The sequence below is a fragment of the Lissotriton vulgaris genome, chromosome 2_1 (genome assembly GCF_964263255.1).
Source record: "Lissotriton vulgaris chromosome 2_1, aLisVul1.2, whole genome shotgun sequence".
Taxonomy (NCBI): Eukaryota; Metazoa; Chordata; class Amphibia; order Caudata; family Salamandridae; genus Lissotriton; species Lissotriton vulgaris.
The window spans coordinates 1,195,190,909-1,195,207,649 of NC_141687.1; positions in this window are offsets into that span (position 1 = coordinate 1,195,190,909).

Here is a 16,741-nt window from a genome sequence, read left to right on the forward strand (position 1 = left end):
AGTTATTTATATATGTCAACTCTCACATGGAGTGTGTTTTACATATGTACTTACTTTGACATGTAGCACTGAGATATCCATTCACTCACCAATATACTCATGCACACAGTCAACTGTCCATACAGCTGTTTCTACATGCACTTTTGAACCCATACACCTAGGGAATCAACTGCTCACACATCTATGCACAGAGTTATACACCTCCCAGCCACCCACACACATACTCAGTCTCCCATACAAATACTTGGGCAACCATTCAATAACCCATATAGTTACTGATATAGCTACTGATTTAAACATGCAGCAGTTTACAGAACAACATAAATAATGATTGCCAAATTAAGACACTTTAATCACTAACCCATACACTCAGTGAGACACATTTAATCATTCTCTCATACAGTCAGTCATGCACCTACTAAATCCTTCATCCAGACACTTATACATCCACTCATTCTTCAATATGTAAGACATATTTTAACTTTACAGAAACATACAGTCACTGGGTGTTGTCATCAGTGATGTCATCAGTGATGTCATCAGTGATGTCATTTGAGATGTCATCAGTGATGTCATCAGTGATGTCACTGACCATGTCATGAATGATGTAATATGTGACATCATTAGCAGTGGATTGCGGGTCCGCGATATATAGTTAGTGCAACTAACTATATATGGAATTTCAATGGTTTTGTGCAAATAAAATAAGGTTTTTTAAATGCTAATCCCTAACTATATATGGTCTATAACCTATGGTTTTTTCAGTGAATATATATATATATATATATATATATATATATATATATATATTAAATATATATATATCTTATATATATATATATATATAAAGCAGTCCACTTCCTCCCTTTACACCGGGACTTCTCAACTGTGGTGCATTCCAGGGGCGGAGGTCGCCCTGTCTAAATCATTTTCAACAAAAACACAGCGGCAGCCGTGTATATGCACTCCCTCCAGCGTTTCATAAATCCACAAAGACCAGTGCGTGTGCTGCAAATCGATTTATTCATTCATAGCGTTCCAGCATGTAGTCACGGCAAACATGGAACCAACACCCAACGCGTTTCGGCGAGTAACCTCTCGCCTTGCTCACGGGTCATGGCGAGAGGTGTGAGCAAGGCGAGAGGTTACTCGCCGAAACGCGTTGGGTGTTGGTTCCATGTTTGCCGTGACTACATGCTGGAACGCTATGAATGAATAAATCGATTTGCAGCACACGCACTGGTCTTTGTGGATTTATGAAACGCTGGAGGGAGTGCATATACACGGCTGCCGCTGTGTTTTTGTGGAAAATGATATATATATATATATATATATATTTATTTATTACCTACTGGTGGTCGCCAGTAGGTATATATAGTTAGGATTTTTTTGAATAGGGATTTCTGAAAATTCTATGTTGAATAACTTTGGCGTTGATGGACGGAATTGGCTGAAATTTTCAGGAAAATGGCACATTTTGTTTCTGAGTGTCCCCAGAAAGTTTGGGGGGGTTTTGTCAAGCAGGGGCCGAGAAAAAAGGGGGTCCCAAAACGTGTTTTTAACATTGAGTTTTCCATAGGGCGGTTGGACTCACTTTTCGCTCGAACCGCTGAATGGATTTCTCTGAAACTTGGTAAAATTGTGCCTTTGCTAGGTCTCAAGATATGTGCTCCAGTGAATTTTGGGAAATTAACGTTCAAAAAAATATGCATATCTGTGACAGCGTCCCGGTTAGCGCCCCGGTTCGCGTACCACATGCGTAACGGAACTTGGCAAGGAGAAGCGGATTGGCTCTCCGGTGACTGTCAACATTCTAAACAGTCCAGAGCGGCCGCCATCTTGTCTCTCGGTAGGATCGAGAGACAAGAGGTGGAAATAAACGAAGGGGGAAATGAATGAAAGGGGGCAAGGTAGACCCCTCCTGACCCCCTAGCAACGGGAGTCCACCATCTTGTGTTTTGGACGAATTTAGTCACAAGATGGAGGATAAACAATTTTGGGAATGGATATAATGGGGCATGGTTGACATATCCTGACCCCCTAGGTTTTCTGAGGGTGGCTGAGGAGGCCCATATATGTAAAAAAAACTACTTTTTTTTCAAATTTTGGCACGGTTAGCACCCGGTCCGAGCACCGGGTAGCGTTCCGGAAAGCATAACAAGGGGAAAACCAAGGGAAATAGTAAAATAATATTTTAGAGTGCTTTGAGGTAGGGTAGCTCTGAATAGAGCTGTTGTGTTGTGTGGGTGATGTAAGTACCAACATGTAGGTACCAATAAAGAGTCTAAAATTCAATGTACACCGTCTCCTCTGTAGATATTTTGTAAGTTCTACTATGGGTTATTTAAATGTAAATGTGTGGAAAAGCACTTCATGCTTTAAAGCAATTGTATTTTTGAACTGATTGTTCTTTCCTCTTAGTCCTCCTCTTTGTTTTTTTTCCCCACACTCTTCTTCAGCATGATAGTTGATAAATTCGTTCCCTCAAAAAATCTATATACATAAAAAAATTATATTAAATACATATAAAATATATTTTTCCTTTAAAAGAAGAATACATTTTACAGCTTTTGATATTTGCTATTAAAAAACCATTGAAATTCACTGAAAAAACCATAGGTTATAGACCATATGTAGTTAGAAATTAGCATTTACAAAACCTTATTTTACTCACACAAAACCATTGAAATTTGCATATATAGTTAGTTGCACTAACTATATATCGCGCACCCGCAATCCACTGTTGATCATGTCACATATTACATCATTCATGATATGGTCAGTGACATCACTGATGACATCTCAAATGACATCACTGATGAAATCACTGATGACAACATCCAGTGACTGTATGTTTCTGTAAAGTTAAAATGTGTCTTACATATTGAAGAATGAGTGGATGTATCAGTCTCTGGATGAAGGATTTAGTAGGTGCATGACTGACTGTATGAGTGAGTGATTAAATGTGTCTCACTGAGTGCATGGGTTAGTGACTAAACTGTCTTAATTTGTGCATCATTATGTCTGTTGTTCTGTAAACTGCTGCATGTGTTGATCAGTAGCTATATGAGTAACTATATGGGTGATTAATTGGTTTCCCAAGTATTTGTATGGGAGACTGAGTGTGTGTGTGGGTGGCTGGGAGGTGTATGACTCTGTGCATAGATGTGTGAGCAGTTGATTCACTAGATGTATGGGTTCAAAAGTGCATGTGGAAACAGCTGTATGGGCGGTTGACTGAGTGCATGAGTGTATTGGTGAGTGAATGGATATCTCAGTGCTACATGTCAAAGTAAGTACATATGTAAAGCACAGTACATGTGAGAGTTGACATATATAAATAACTGTGCATAAGAGCCAGTGAATGCGTGAGTGGCTGTATGGATCATTGTGAACTTGTATCAGGGATTGTATAAGAGAGTAAATATGTGTTAGTATATGTTTGAACAAGTAAGGTGTGTATAACTGTATAGTTGAGGAAATGGAGGTGTGATTGATTCTTTGCATGACTGACTAGGTGTGTGAGTAACTCCATGGATGAGTGACAGTCTGTGAGTGTCTGTTTACACTGAGTGTATCTAAGGTTATAGTAGAGTCTGAAGAGGTCTATCGTATAATAACATGAATGATGTCATCAGTGATGTGATCAGTAATGTCAAATGAGATGTCATCAGTGATGTCATCAGTGATGTCATTTGAGATGTCATCAGTGATGTTATCAGTGATGTCATCAGTGATGTCATTTGAGATGTCATCAGTGATGTCATCAGTGATGTCACTGACCATGTCATGAATGATGTAATATGTGACATGATCAACAGTGGATTGCGGGTGCGCGATATATAGTTAGTGCAACTAACTATATATGCGAATTTCAATGGTTTTGTGTGAGTAAAATAAGGTTTTGTAAATGCTAATTCCTAACTATATATGGTCTATAACCTATGTTTTTTCAGTGAATATATATATATATATTCACTGAAAAAAACATGGGTTATAGACCATATATAGTTAGGAATTAGCATTTACAAAACCTTATTTTACTCACACAAAACCATTGAAATTCGCATATATAGTTAGTTGCACTAACTATATATCGCGCACCCGCAATCCACTGCAGATGATGTCACATATTACATCATTCATGACATGGTCAGTGACATCACTGATGACATCACTGATGACATCTCAAATGACATCACTGATGACATCACTGATGACAACATCCAGTGACTGTATGTTTCTGTAAAGTTAAAATATGTCTTACATATTGAAGAATGAGTGGATGTATAAGTGTCTGGATGAAGGATTCAGTAGGTCCATGACTGACTGTATGAGTGAGTGATTAAATGTGTCTCACTGAGTGCATGGGTTAGTGACTAAACTGTCTTAATTTGTGCATCATTATGTCTGTTGTTCTGTAAACTGCTGCTTGTGTTGATCAGTAGCTATATAAGTAACTATTTGTTTTATTGATTGGTTGCCCAAGTATTTGTATGGGAGACTGAGTGTGTGTGTGGGTGGCTGTGAGGTGTGTGACTCTGTGCATAGATGTGTGAGCAGTTGATTCACTAGATGTATGGGTTCAAAAGTGCATGTGGAAACAGCTGTATGGGCGGTTGACTGTGTGCATGAGTATATTGGTGAGTGAATGGATTTCTCAGTGCTACATGTCAAAGTAAGTACATATGTCAAACACAGTACATGTGAGTGTTGACATATATAAATAACTGTGCATAAGAGCCAGTGAATGTGTGAGTGGCTGTATGGATCATTGTGAACATGTATCAGGGATTGTATAAGAGAGTAAATATGTGTTAGTATATGTTTGAATAAGTAAGGTGTGTATAACTGTATAGTTAAGGAAATGGAGGTGTGATTGATTCTTTGCATGACTGACTAGGTGTGTGAGTAAATTCATGGATGAGTGACAGTCTGTGAGTGTCTGTTTACACTGATTGTATCTAAGGTTATATTAGAGTCTGAAGAGGTTCATTGTATTATCACATAAATTATATCATCAGTGATGTGATCAGTAATGTCAAATGAGATGTCATCAGTGATGTCATCAGTGATGTCATTTGAGATGTCATCAGTGATGTCTTCAGTGATGTCATTTGAGATGTCATCAGTGATGTCATCAGTGATGTCACTGACCATGTCATGAATGATGTAATATGTGACATCATCTGCAGTGGATTGCGGGTGGGTGATATATAGTTAGTGCAACTAACTATATATGCGAATTTCAATGGTTTTGTGTGAGTAAAATAAGGTTTTGTAAATGCTAATTCCTAACTATATGGTCTATAACCTATGGTTTTTTTAGTGAATTTCAATGGTTTTTTAATAGCAAATATCAAAAGCTTTAAAATGTCAAGTACGTGGTAGGTAAAAACATTTTCGTGTTTTAAGGATGGCTCTGGGCAACCGTGGAACTCGGACGCTTGACTGCTAGGGCATGGGCCCCATTCCCAAAAGAGTCCCCTCAGCCTTGAAGATTCTACAACAGTCACCGGGACCCCCGACTCCCGTAAACTTCCGGTGGGGAGCGACTGCCATGATTGCTCGCGGAATGGCCACGACGTAGCCACGAGATGGTGGTGCTCTCATGCTGACGCCAGCGTCAGTCTGAAACATCCAGAAACACTGTAGACTACCAATTCGATCACTTCCGGTGGAGCCCCAACGTGATCCGGTAGAGAAGAACTTGCCCTCCCCTCTTTGACTGATGATTCTTGTTGCCTGTCCCTTCTGTTGTCATTTAACAGAACTTTTTGGACTACTGAAAGGGGTTGTGTTCCGACCGCTGGTTGGTGGAGACATTTTGACTATATTCTGGACCTGCATTGTCGCGTAATGCGTCATATGACGCGCCGCGTTAGCGCACCCGGAAGTGCTCCGGTGCGCGAGGCGCAGCTTCCCGGAAGCGATCCAGAGCGCGGCGCGCAGCGCGTAACGTAAGCATAACAGGTCATGTGACTTGTTAATAAAACTTTTCATTGGTTCTTTTTACTTTTGTTTTTCTAATGATGGAAGGCTTGGTCAGCAGCGGTCAAGCCAACAGGGGGAGAGAGGTCAGACGCAGGGTTTCAAAGCCCCGACAATCTGGGCACATTTTCCTACAAAGAGAACCAAGCCCGCAGGCCTAAACCAATCAAGGACCAAAACCCAACCGAGGCTAGAGGTCAATCATCCATACTGGACCCAACCGCGCTCCGAGAAGAAAATTCACCCCAGGTCAAACCAGACAGGTTAAGGAAACTAATCCTGAAAGGCAAACTCGAGGGGGCCCCCGGTCCCAACGGGATACCGCCGATCCTATACAAGCAAGACCCAGCCTTCTGGTGCAACATTCTGACACCAGTATTTCACGCAATAAGAGGAACGGCTAGTATACCAACATCCTGGAGAGGCTCAATAATAAGCCAGATCTACCAAAAGGGAGCCAGGAACGACCCAAGTAGCTGCACATTTTACAGCGGAAACCCTTCAAACGTGCAGCGCGTGTGAACCCCACCCACCGTTGCCTATAAAAGACATCTCGGAGCGCTAGCAGTTGCTTGTGCTCGTCGTACCATTGCCGCTCACCTGGAGATCCCGCATCTTGGTTCCTGTGCTTGTTCTGTCCTCCAGTTGCTCGATCCCTCTTCCCGAGCTCCTCTCCTCTTCGGGGCTGCATCTTCCCTTCGGCTCCTGGTCCGGCTCCGGCTTCCTTCCCCGCATTTCCGGCACTTTCTGGCTTCCGGTCCCCAGTAAACCAGAACGGCCTGCAACACAAAAAAATAGACAAAGGTTAGCGCACAATTAGTTCCACAGCTGGTCAAGTAAGTGCATTACCATTCTTTTGGAAAGGAATATTTCGGAAGACATTTCAAGGTTACAAAGCACAGACAATCTTTTTGGTGCATCCAGGAATATTCGGGGCATTGTATTTCTTTCTTTGCTGAGACTTTGTTTATGAGAGACTTCCTTCTTTGGACAGAAATGATCATACCCCAATTTGAGACATCATTATATTCTCCAGTTTCTAAAGACAATCTAGACATGTTTTAGCCCTCATTACCTGAAGAGGCTTAAATGCTCACGCTTTATGTTTATGTTAAAGGTGGTGATTGTTTCAACTATTCTTAAAAGAAGTAGAGAGTTTATGGACACAGCACATTATTACTAAAGTATTCTGGAACATTATTGTGCTATACTGGATTTTTGAGAAGTGAGTCAAGTCACATGGTTCCTATCCTATATATATTGTGTAATTGGTTTATGCACGAGATATAAGAGTTAATGGTGATTCTTTCTTTAAGTAGGACATCGCTTCCTTCTCAAGAAAATCCTACCTGGTGAACAGAAAGACTAGGAACAGAGAGGTACATGCATGATCATACTACGCTTGTGTTAGGTTTAGAATAGGAATGATACATACTTGTACAAGAGATAAGGTATAATAATACTTAATGTTGTTTATGTCTTTGGATATGTACAACAGCCAGTTAAGCTCATCTCCAAAAGACGCTACAAGAGGAGCAGTGTTTATCTCTCTTTTACTATTTTATCCACTTTCCCCTTCCCTTGAGCTTCTTTTTTTTGCACACTGTGTATAATCAGTGCAGTAAGATCAGAGGCTTAAGGGTGGGTACGAACTGTCTTCAGATTTCCAGCAGAACTATCTGGATGTTCAGGTGAGCAGGAACTTGACAGCCCAGTATTAGAAATATATAAGGTACAAGCAAGAGGTGCTGCTCTAAATGGAGCAGAAATGTGGTGCCACTGTCGCATTGATAGCCTATCACAAGTGGAAAACTCCTTTGTTAGACCATTGTTTGGCTGTTCCCACAGTACCCCACTCATACCGCTAAGATTAGCTCTGGGGGTCAGGTCAATTGAGGAAGAAGTTTCTCTGAGACCCCTTTTATTCTGGAGACGCTTGTGGGTTACTCCAGAATTGTTTGAGTACAGCGAAGAACTAAGAATGAATCTACCTCGGGCGGGGAGACTACCATGGCTCACCGGTGTCAGGATCACCCTCACACTCATGGGTCATGGTAAACTGTGGGAAAATCCAGAAACGACATGTCTCACAGTGTCAAGGAAAGAGTTAAAGGTTTGCTACTGGGAGTATAAACTAGCCCAACTACAGGAGAACCACACATTGGAAAACTTACTGTAGCCTGCATGGAAATTAAAGAGCAGTGCACACTAGAGCTTAATGACATCAATTCGGCTGCCACAAGGAAACTCTATTAAAATTTAGGCACGGGGTATTGCCACTGTGTGCTTTTACAAATAAACGGGCGGCCCAACAAACATTGGGTTGCCCGGCCTGCAATGGCGCCGAAGAATCTGATTACCACATGTTTTTTTTCTGCACTGGCTATAAGAAAGCAAGAAAACGATGGCTGATCCAGATATGCAGAAATTTGGGTACTAGTAAATGTTCAGAGGCTTTTAAGTTATTGTAATAAGATGCTAGTCTCCCAATTGCATTTTCGGTGGCAGGCTTTTTATTCTAGATGTGGTGTACCCGTAGAGTTTTCTTAAAAATGTCCCCCAATGATATCAATTAAATTTGTGTACACTTCTTTTCAACTGAAGGACTTTTATATGAATTGTATGTGAATGTTATATTATTTTACCAATGTATGATATTCATGGTGTACATTACTTTGGCGGTCAGGACCACTAAGAAGTAAAATTGCTGTCTAAGTGTCTACAACAATTTTTTTTAGCCTTCTCCTTGATTGAAGCCGATTTTTAATATATAATCTTTTTATTAATCAAATAAGGCATTGTAAATTGTTTATTATATATTGCACAATCACTTAAATGACCCCAGTGATAAGGTGAATAATCTCCTTATTAACTGATATAAGCACTTTATACAAACATAGATATTTACGTTTAATTAGTTGATCTGAAAAATAGAGCAAAAAAAATCCAGATACTGTAAATTGAATTTATGCACTGCATATGTACCTAAATACAGATTGTGGTCTGAGGATTGATTGCAATATAGATTTCCTCAGGTTACATTATGTATTCTGTATACATTGCCATAAGATGACTGTACATTTTTTATTTGTTTTAATATAAATGAAATATTAGATTTTGTTCAAATGCTTTTATGGTCAAAATGACCGAAATAAAGTTTTATAAAGAAAAAAAAGAAAGAAATGAGATTTACGCATGCCCGTGTAGCTTTACTGTATCTACAGCTTCCGCCTAACACCCGTACATTGTTTTGTGTGGTTCACTTTTTAAGAGCTGCACTAAAGTCTAAATATTCCAGAGGTGATTAAAAATGTATGGCGATTGGCAATTTTGCACACTTTACATGACAAGATGGCTCACACAAATTTGTTCTTAATTTTAACCATGGGCCATTTTGTGTCAATGATCTTGATAACATGGCTGAAACCTATGTTTTTCAGTGAATATATATATAAAAATATATAAATATATATATATATATATATATATATATATATACATATATATATATATATATATATATATATATATATATATATATATATATATATATATATTCACTGAAAAAACCATAGGTTTCAGGCCTTATATAGTTAGATGTCACATATTACATCACTCATGACATGGTCAGTGACATCACTGATGACATCACTGATGACATCTCAAATTACATCACTGAAGACATCTCATTTGACATCGCTGATCACATCACTGATGACATCATCCAGTGACTGTGTTTCTGTAAAGTTTAAATATGTTTTACATATTGTAGAATGAGTGAATGTATAAGTGTCTGGATGAAGGATTTAGTAGGTGCATAACTGACTGTTTGAGTGAGTGATTAAATGTGTCTTACTAAATGCATGGGTTAGTGACTAAACTGTCTGAATGTGTGCATCAGTATGTCTGTTGTTGTGTAAGCTGCTGCATGTGTTGATCAGTAGCTATATGAGTGGTTATATGGGTTATTGATTAGTGTCCCAAGTATTTGAATGGGAGACTGAGTGTGTGTGTGGGTGGCTGGGAGGTGTGTGACTCTGTGCATAGATGTGTGAGCAGTTGATTTACTAGGTGTATGAGTTCAAGAGTGCATGTGGAAACAGCTATATGGGCGGTTAACTGTGTGCATGGGTGTGTTGGTGAGTGAATGGATATCTCAGTGCTACATGTCCAAGTAAGTACATATGTAAAACACAGTGCATGTGAGAGTTGGCATATATAAATGACTATACATGAGAGCCAGTGAATGCGCGAGTGGCTGTGTGGATCATTGTGTACTTGTATCAGTGATTGTATAAGAGAGTAAGTATGTGTTAGTATATGTTTGAATAAGTAAGGTGTTGTGTGTATAACTGTATAGTTGAGGAAATGGAAGTGTGATTGATTCTTTGCATGACTGACTAGGTGTATGAGTAACTCCGTGGATGAGTGGCAGTGTGTGAGTGTCTGTATAGGTGTATGAGTGCATATGATAGTGCTGTATTGACGAGTGACTGCATGTATGAATGATTCTATGTGTGAATGAGTGAATGTATGTGTAGACCTAGGAATCAATGAGTGCGTATGTAGTAACTGGTACTGGTGTGTCAATGGTTTCAAGAATGGTAGTCTGTATTTAACACTGGGTGTATCAAAGGTTATATTGGAGTGTGAGGCGGTGCATCTTATTATCACATGAATGATATCATCAGTAATGTGATCAGTGATGTGATCAGTGATGTCATTTGAGATGTCATCAGTGATGTCATCAGTGATGTCACCGACTATGTCATGAATGATGTAATATGTGACATCATCAGCAGTAGATTGCGGGTGCTCACACTGTAGTTAGTACAACTATATAGGAGCAATTTCAATGGTTTTTTAAATGCTAATTCCTAACTATATAACTATTTAAGGCCTGAAACCTATGGTTTTTTAAGTGAATTTGCAGGTTTTTGAGGTTGGTGAGTAGCTACTCGTGTAGCTACTCACCAACCTATGCAGCCACTTATTCAAAAAATGTGTGAGACTGGTACAGATATTTACATATTTAAACATTACTCACTAACCCATGTATTCACTAAGATACAATTAATCAGTCAGTTATACAATCCGTTTTAGAAAAAAAACATCCATTTAGACACTTATTTACCCATTTATTCTTCCATCAACTTTTAGATATACATATATGAAAAATATTTATTTTTCAGAAAGACACACATTCGCTGGATGATGCCATCAGTGAAGTCATCAGTGATGTCATTTGAGATGTCATCAGTGATGTCATGAGTAATGTCACTGACCATGTCATGAGTGATGTAATATGTGACATCATCAGTAGTGCATTGCGGGCGCGCAAAATATAGTTAACTGAACTAACTATAACAGAGGAATTTCAATGGTTTTGTATGAGAGAAATGTCCAGCTAACTATAACATGGGTGAAACCTATGTTTTTTTCAGTGCATTTCTAAAGTTTTTTAAATGCTAATTCTTAACTATAACATGGCTGAAACCTATGGTTTTTATAGTGAATTTCTAAGGTTTTTTAAATGCTAATTCCTAACTATAACATGCCTGAAACTTATGGTTTTTTCAGTGAATTTCAAAGGTTCTGTAAATAATAATTTATAAATGTATTCATTATTATGCCTTTCTTTTTATACTAATTTCTTATATTCTTAATATAAATATTTATATTTATTTTATTTTTAGATTATATTTCATATTCTTATTATAAAATACTAACAAAACTAAATTGCTAAATAGTTGTTTGGATTAATTATTGCTTGACTTCGGTTGCAAGCATAACACAACTCCAGCATTGCTCTTGGGGCCGTATGCTCACAATCTGTATCAATCCTTACACCTGCTTCAAGCATATGCAAGGTTTTGACGCAGCGTAAGCTCAAAAGTGACTGAATGAAATGTTATACATTTCACCCAGTCACTTTTAGGAGCTGCACCCCCTCCTGCACAGTAAAGCCTCCTTCTGGTGCAGGGCTTTACAATGTAATGTACCCTCCAGATGCATGACATTCTTAATACAACACACCTTGGCACATCTTTTGCACCACCGCTGTGTCACAAAAGTGATGCAACGGCTGTGTAAAAGAGGCCCAAGGGGATTGTAAATCCACCCCTAACACATACAAATTCACCCAGGCAGTTTCACCAGCAGTGGAAATTGAAGCATAGACTTGTAACATATTTATGTGTATATGTTACATTCAAGTGCTTCGACATACTACAGTATACTATAGGTAAACACCTTATAGATTTATGCACTTCCTTATAGTTCTGCACTTTCACATTCTCCATACACTAGTAATATATTAATTCATTCATTTATGAACTACACATTCATTCTGACAGACTAATACACACTAACATAGAAATATAGCTCTTTCTTTGACCATTGAAGGTAGTTCTAAAAAGAACTGTTTTTTTTCTGTTTTTACTTTTCAATATTTTTTGTGTTTTGTCAACAAGTTTTTTTTTAAACCCCAAAAAATTGAACTGGAACCCAAAAAGTATCAAACAGGAACAAAAGAATGAAAAAAAAACGAATGTCTTGGACAGCGATGCTCCTGCATCCTGCGTTTCATCAGATCAATAGACTGTTCCCTATAACACAAAAGTCTATCGCAACGAATGCATACAATTTTAACATCAGCAAAATCAGGATCAATTTGTGGATGTGGACTGCTTGCTGAAAATTCTGCTGCAGTAGTTGATGTGCTTGGTGCAGAAGCAGGTGGGTTCTCCTGCAATCTCCGTGTTGCAGCTCAAGCAAAGTTATTGGGGTGCAAGTTCTTCACATGTCGCACCATATTTGCTGTGCCAAAGGAGTACTTTTTAGATGGATCACCCCTTGAAAGAGTTGTTTGGCAAATTTTACAGGTTACTTTTGGAGCATTAACCTTTTTTTGCCCTTCTGGAAAAGTAAAAAATTGCCAAATTAGAGCTTCTTTCCTCTTCTTTGGAGGTTCTTCAGGAATGAAACCTCCCTCTGAAGAACTGCTGGAAGATGAGTCCATTGCTCTTATTATGATGATCTTCCTTCAATTTGAAAAAATTCGCAGAAGAAATGGTTCTTCTTAGAAAGTCAAAGTGGAATGATTATAATGGTACGGATTTTTCAACAGTTGCAATAGTAAAAGTTATGAACCAATCAAATCTCTCCTTTTAAAGTCACATGACTTTGTGTACGCTTATGATGCGCTTACGCAGCTGTTTCGATACCAGTACGCATGATGTTCTACCGCGATTTGTGTAATTGTTTTTAAAAGTAATGTATGATTGTTAAAACTGTAAAAAAAATTGTTCTTAGTTATCCCAAATAATATCTTCCCTTAGTATGCACATTAACCCCTTCGAGGCTAATGACGAGCTGGCCTCGTCATGGCGCTTACCTGCCGTGCGCGGATGACAAGGCCAGCTCGTCATGAAACAATATAAAAGAATAAAACTCAGCGCAGGACGGGAAAACGCCTAGCAGCCAAGTGGTTAAATACATAAATATATGTTTTTAACCATGTAGAAACATAGGCGCCTTTCAGGTACAGGGCGCCGTACATGACATCACACGGAAGCTTTGATGCGACGCGTAACGTCAAGCCATATTCGTACTGTTTGCGCGGGTACACGCTGAGTATGATTAACAGTACAAAGTATATTGCAATCACGTCTCACTGACAAATCAGAGCTCAGGGCGCTCTAAGGAGAATGATTAGAAGTGGTCACTCATTGGAGATCCCATTCTGGGCCTGCCTCTGCGCACATGATAACACCGCCCCATCTTTCTCTTTTGTTAATTGTTTGTGCACACACTCACACTTGCACATGTGCAGTGCACGCCCGCCCACACTCCCCACATGCCACCACCTAGCATGCTTGCTATCACTAAGCCTGGAAACCAATACATTAGCCAATGGGATGGCCCCCAAGGCCATCATTCTTATAGACAGCGAAAACGCTACCAATGATGGTCCTGGGCTTGGTTAGCTCAGCCCCCGCGGTTCCCATATAATCCGAACACTGACGTCAGCACACTCTCTTTGCTTGCTTGTGCTGCAGTGACAGACAGAGTGTCGTCATAGATTTCACTACAAACTCAGAGCTCGAGCGGAGGAGGACTCCTGACACTGGACGTGGTATCACTACTGCTGCTGCCCAGCCACAATACCATAGGCCCGGAGGTGGCAGCGCCCGCACCCAAAACACCCCAGACCCAGCGAAACCGCAGCCTTTGAAGACACGACAAAAGACAACAGAAGCAAAGGTAAGAGAAGCTGGCACAACATCAGACTTCACTGTAAATTGCATATGCATGATGCTATTTTTTCTCCATCATATGGCTCTCCTACCCCTCAATGGCTTTTAATTGTATGCACATAGTATAAAAGTTTCTATCTGCGTCACAAGGTCCTATATACCTCTAATTTTATAAAGTATGCGTCCATAAATTTCTGTGTCGTATTTCTGTACTATGCCACGTGCTTAGGCCTCTATCGTTATTATTTGTGCGTCCATGATGATATTTTTTTTTCTGCGTCACGAGGCTGTCCCAGGCAGGCCAGACTGGCCATTGCGGTCAAAGGCAATCTCCCGGTGCGCCACAAGGGTGGGGGCCAGTTTTGGGCCTCTGGGGGCCGATTTTGTTACAGGGCCGTTTTTCGAAAACAGGCCCCATCAAAGAGCTCGATCGCACCCCCAACCCCACCCCTCCCATGGAAGGGGGTGGGGAGGCGGCCGAGCACTTTGTCAGGGCCGGTTTGGTCCCAGGCCTCCATTCTCATTGATCTTCCTTTGTTGATCCTAATATTTCCTTCTGTCTTACGGAGCACTCCCACGCCTTTTTTTATAAATTGAGCTGCCATGAATTTCTGTATCCTATTTTTGAAGTGTGTCACGTGCTTTACAATGTTTTTTTTTTATTGTATGTTCATGATGGTATTCTTTTCTGCATCACGTGCCCCTCCTATCCCTCAATGATTTTGTATGTACATAGTATAAATGTTTCTTTCTTCGTCACAAACTCCTCCAGACCTGTATTTTTATAAATTCTGCGTACATAAATTTCTGTGTCGTATTTCTGTACTACGCCACGTGCTTAGGCCTCTACCGTTATTAATTGTGCATCCATGATGATATATTTTTTTCTGCGTCACAAGGCCGTCCCAGGCAGGCCTGGACTTGCCATTGCGGCCACAGGCAATCCCCCAGTCTGCCGCAAGGGTGGGGGCCGGTTTTGGGCCCCTGGGGGCCGATTTGTTACAGGGCCGTTTTTGCAGCTTAGCTGCAAAATCGGCCCTGTAACAAAATCAGCCGAAAATCGGCCCTGGCAAAGAGCTTGATCGCACCCCCAAAACCCCTCCCGGGGGCGGCCGAGCACTTTTCCAGGGCTGGTTTTGGTTCCCAGCCCAGCCCTGATCCCAGGCCTCCATTCTTATAGATCTTCCTTTGTTGATCCTAATATTTCCTTCTGTCTTACGGAGCACTCCCACGCCTTTTTTTATAAATTGAGCTTCCATGAATTTCTGTATCCTATTTTGTGTGCCACATGCTTTACAATGTGTTCTTTTTATTGTATGTTCATGATGGTATTCTTTTCTGGATCACGTGCCCCTCCTACCCGTCAATGATTTTGTATGTACATAGTATAAATGTTTCTTTTTGTGTTACAAAGTCCTCCAGACCTGTATTTTTATAAATTCTGCGTACATAAATTTCGGTTTTGTATTTTTTACCTGTCACGTGCTTTAGCCTGTATTCTTATACATTGTGTGTTCATAATACTAATATTTTTTTTAATCCATCACGTGGCTCTCCCAGCTCTGCTTTGCTTTATTTTTCTGGAATATATGCTTTCTGATTCATCGTATTTGCTCCCTCCTAATTCTCCCACAAGTTTTAATATTTTTTACTGCATCATGTGACACTCCCAAGCCTGTATTCGTTTTTGAATACTTGTAAGTCTAAACAAATGTAATTGGCAGCCACGTCTCGTGCAGGACGTTACGCCGGGCGGTGACGTCAGCAGCCATGGCTCGTGCAGGGCGTTACCCCGGGCGGTGATGTCAGGCAGAGTTGGGGCAGGGTGGAGGGTTGTAAAATGCGGGATATGGACGATGTCAGGTAAGTACCGAAAAAAAAAAACGAATTTCGTTGCCCACGCTGCATCACATTTGGCAATGCAGCGCGGATAACTAATTTTTTTTTTTTTTTTTTGGTACTTACCTGACATGTCCATATCCCGCATTTTACAACCCCCCAACCTGCCCCTCCTCTGCCTGACGTCACGGCCCAGCATAATGCCCTGCACGAGCAATGGCTGCTTAAATGCAATCGCAATTTAAGGAATCTCAATTTAGAGATTCCTTAATTGCGATTTTTGCATTTGGGATGATGCATCCCAAATGCAAAAATACCGGTCACAAATGGAAAGATTCTGAGAATCTGCCCGTTTGCGACCGTTTTTTTGCTTGATGCAACTTCTTTAAAATACTCTTAAATACCAAAGAGGGTTTTCAAGGATAACATTCATGAATATCTACCAAACTAATATTTAGTGCCCGTCGGAACGATATTGCTATTTGCATATCATTTTGTCTCCCCACTACTATGGTTCTAACACGGTTGCTCTGAAACCTATGATTGTTTTTACCCCAATCATAATACAAACAATTACTATTCTTTTGAATAGTTGTGACAGCCCCATTACTTTCATTTTAAAAACTTGCAACATGTACAATAATTTGCAAACT